General features: G+C 35.4%; 1 pseudogene; it reads right to left on the bottom strand.

Moving 5' to 3' along the window:
* Positions 1-1,697: 1,697 nt before the first annotated feature.
* Positions 1,698-3,337, bottom strand: LOC111175221 (transcription elongation factor A protein 1 pseudogene; annotated as a pseudogene).
* Positions 3,338-4,448: the final 1,111 nt, after the last annotated feature.

Consider the following 4,448-nt stretch of genomic DNA (forward strand, 5'->3'; position numbering starts at 1 on the left):
GTATCATATTTTAAGAACAAACTTTTGTGTGTGAAATTTGCTAAAGTTATTCTATTCTCAAATGTATTGAAGTAGTCAGAAGATATGCATTTATATTTAATTGAAGTTACTGAGACAATGGCACTGTAACTTTAGCTTAGTGTTCCAATATCAAGAAAAACTTAACCTACTGAAAATATACATGCCCCATAACACACTCCTTTCCTAGAAAAATAAAACAATAGTAAAAGAAATGTTGATTTTGACTTCTAATTAGAAAAGTTACTGTATAATTTTGTATTTTACAAAAAGTAATTGAATTTTAAAATAAAATATATTCATATATTCTCTGAAATCACAAATCTTTAGCATTCACATAAGAGCTAACATTACAAAAGCAATTAATATAAAGGATTTTTAGAGGAGCAAATAAATAAATAAATATTAAACAAGCTTGCTTTCATATCAAATTTCTTTTATTTCCACACTCTATCAATGGTATCAACATTGCCAGTGAAATAGGTTTTGTAGTTCATATCATTTCTGCACACAGAAACATAATACTCTGCAGAAAAGTAGATACTAGTTTTTAATACATTTTCTAATGTGAAATTACTTCAGGGGAATTTCATGTCACTTGACAGAATATTCCAGGATGAAGTTCAGGGAATGCCTGAATCTACATATGCTAAATGAACCATAAAATGCAATCTTTGAATTATGTTTTGCTTAGGAAGTCACCAAGAGCATTTTATTTTATTTTACTTTTTTTACATGATTAATAACAAGAAACTTAATTGAATTAACAAATTTAAAAATGGATCACTTAATTTAAAAGTGGGACTATTTTAATTTTATTCTTATTAAATTCATTCTTTCAAAAATGCATGTTATTTTTCAAATGATAAAACGTTACTCTGTGACCTGACAAAGTAGAGGTGGGACGGTACCAGTGGGCCAATTCCTCTATGTGGGGTCTGAACATGGACTTCTAGATGTTGTTTTCTCTATTACATCAAACTGACCTGCAGTAAGCAGTGGAGAAGAGGGAGCGAAGGGGAGTGCAAAGCAGGTACTCAGATCTCTCTCTAGAGGTTAGAGAGTGCAGACGGAGCATAATGAAACGTGGACTTTGTAACAGTGGCCTTAAGATGTGCTTAGACCAAGTGTGAAAACCATTTTTTCTTATTCCTAACAAAACAGATGGCACACACTTAACTGTAAGGTCCTTCCTGCAAATGAGCTGTGTTACAGCCCACATATTAGTCTGTTCCACAACCTCATTCTTGTGTGACAGAAAGAGAGTCAGGAGAGAAATGTGCTCCATTAGTCTCCATATGGAAAAGCCACAGTGTTAATGATTTATATAAACCTTAAAGTCCTTGGTCAGCACAGATTTCCAAATGAAAGTTAAGTCATGAACTGTTTATAAGAACAACATTATCCTAGAATGCTAACATTTTCTTCCCAGTATGTCTTCCTACAAAACGAAAAAACGGTCAAAAGTTTTTATTCTTTGCCTGAGCTAGGATTTAGGAAAAGCCTACTAAACTACAACAGTGTTCTGCAAAAGTAAAATACACTACAAAGTCAAACAGGTAAATAAACAACAAACCAAACTGATTTCAACAAAGTCAAGTCATGTTTCCAAAAGTACAATCTATTATGAACAAGTAATAAACATGTACAAGAAATTACAAGAAATGAGGATCACAGTTAGTTACAAATGCAAAATAATAACTAATTATCCCAGACTTGTGAACATAATAATTAAAATCAATTTCATATGCTAGTTGAAATATTATGCACAATTTAGATAAGCTGGTCAAGTATTATCTGAATATATACCATGTTTGATAAACTTATAATTACATTACCTTTTCTTCTCTTTTAATATTTGCAGGTACATGCCAATATAGGAAAAAAATGTAATTTCCATTTGTGTATTAACTGAGAAGAATAACGTTTTTACTGTGTATGTTTCAGATTGTAAAAAAGTTAAGGTACATTTTCCTTTAAGAAGGAAAAAAAAAGGTAAAAATAAACTGCCAAAAGTTTAATATCAACTTACTTATAAAAATGGAAAAAAAATGTTTTGAAACAGATACCAAACAATTATCATGTGGTCTCCTTACTGTTCTGAAACTACAGAAGGCATTTAAGAAAGGGATCCTATGTCAAAAACAGAGACTAACCCAAGGGATATATGTTACTTTAAAAATCTGATTTGCAGTAAAACTAGTTGGTTGGCCTAGTCTTAAAGCTAATTACAAAATCCATTTTCTTAATGGTCCAGGTGTTTTGCCAATTCTTCCAACTCATCAGAACTTCCACTGGTTTCCACACTCGTTGCAGACAACAAACGTTGTCATCGGTTCATCAGCACTCCGCATTTGGACCTTGTGTAAGTGCAGTGCTTCTTGCATTTGCCACATGTGAACAAGTCCGTCTGGGGTCCACCTGTCTTGGCCATCTGATGCTCTCTGATGGATTCTTTGGTCAAGTTTTTCCGCATCTCTTTGAGCTCATCGCTGGCCATCTCCTCTGCCGTCATTCTAGCAAATAAGTCAGGAGGAATATTCCCACACAGGAAAAATTTATTTTTCCTTAAATTTGGATTCTTAGCATCCTTAAGATTTGATATCCTACTTCGTATTCTATTTTTGTATTTCATGTTCGTATTCCTTATTTCTTGATAGATAGCTTCCTCGATTTGAGATCCTAATTCTTCCTCATCAGCTCCAATAGCGATGTAGTCATCTCCCGTTCGGAGAGCCGCAGCGAGCATCTCCCAACACTTTAACCGCACAGAATCAGAAGCGCTTGGTGCCCGAGGAAAAGATGAAACGTAAGTGTCTCGGGTATTTGTCTCATCCTTTCTGCTGCTTACGTTGCTACTGGAGCTACATTCTTCTCTTGCTTCAGGGCTATTCTGTGATGTAACTGCAGTATCTTTTTTCTTTTCTTCAGAGTCTTTATCTGTTGATGGTCCATCTAATAACTTTTTCCAGGATTTGATGAGGGACTTTGCTAAAGATGTAACTTCTTCATCTGTGCTCTGCTTGCAAATAGCATTCACTGACATTCCGATTCTTGTGGACTGTAATAATTTCAAGGTCATGGGAATAGTCTTAAGCTCCCTCAGTAAATCCAGTGCTCCAGTCGCGTTCTTATTCTACACCATCTTGTCCATCTTCTTGGCAATGCGAACCACCTCGTCCTCCATGGCTCCGGCAGCCCTGCCCCGCGCCGGGCCACGGGGGACGGGAAGCGAGCGGAGCTGGCGGGGCAGCAGGTGAGCCCAGGCGTCGGCGAGGGCCCTCAGCAGGCCTGACCGAGGCGCTTCCTCACTCCACCAAGAGCATTTTAGTTTCACTTTATCTTATTTTAAATTATAGATTCTGTTTATATGATGCCTATTACCATTCTTTCCTACCTTCTGAGGCAAGAAAAAGATTTTCCATTGTAATCATCTTCTATTTTACTTCCCGTACTGGGTAGTAACAGTGAATATATGAAGTATAATTAAAAAAAAAGAAAAAGTGTTCATATGATAATAGAGTAAAAACAAAGGAAATAATGACTGTGCAGATCAAAACACTCACTATGCTAGCTGAAATTAGAATATAAAAGTGAGCACTGACTGGATTGATGTCACTAAAAATGGTGGAGTCTGCAACTCTAGGGCTCTGTCCCTCCACAGACACAACTAAAACGCTAGCCAAAATTCTCAGAATCCAATTTTGCGGACTGTAATCTAGTCAGAAAGTACAGGAACCAGGGGAAAGCTTAAGAAAAAAGAAGCTGCTGCATTGTGAGGTAAGTGCTCTATGGCATTTAAAAGATATCTACAATATTTCTTTCTAAAATGTATATGGAAAATCAAAGGAACTAAAATAGCTAAAACAACTTTCAGAAAGAAGAATTAAGTGAGAGAAATAAGTTTTCCTGATTCCAAGACTTTTTACATAGGTACAGGAATCAAGAAAGACACGTTCACACAGAAACTTGTGCACTAATGTTTATAAAAGCTTTATTCATAGTAGTCAAAAATTGGAAACAAACCAATATCCTTCAACTGATAAAAGGTTAAAAAACTATGGGGCATCCATACCATGGCATTCTACTCAACAGTATAAAAGGAACTGATTATTGACACAACCACCAACCTAAAGGAATCTCCAGAGTCTTATACAGAATAAAAAACCTAATTCCCACAAGGTATTAATACAAGTTACATCCCATATGGGATCATTTATATAACACCCTTGAAATGACAAAATTAAGAAGAAGGTGAATGAGGAGAGAAGTGGGTGAGGCTATAAGAGGACAATATGAAGGAGCTTTGTAGTTACAATTTGGGTAAAATGCAGACACAAAGGTTCTGTGTATTATTTATTACAACTACATGTGAACCTACGTTTATCTCAAAATAAAAAAGTTTAGTTAGAGAAAAGCAGGGATACTTG

The sequence above is a fragment of the Delphinapterus leucas genome, chromosome 4 (genome assembly GCF_059928025.1).
Source record: "Delphinapterus leucas isolate spDelLeu-1000000601 "Yukka" chromosome 4, BTC_Dleu_Yukka2, whole genome shotgun sequence".
Lineage (NCBI taxonomy): Eukaryota > Metazoa > Chordata > Mammalia > Artiodactyla > Monodontidae > Delphinapterus > Delphinapterus leucas.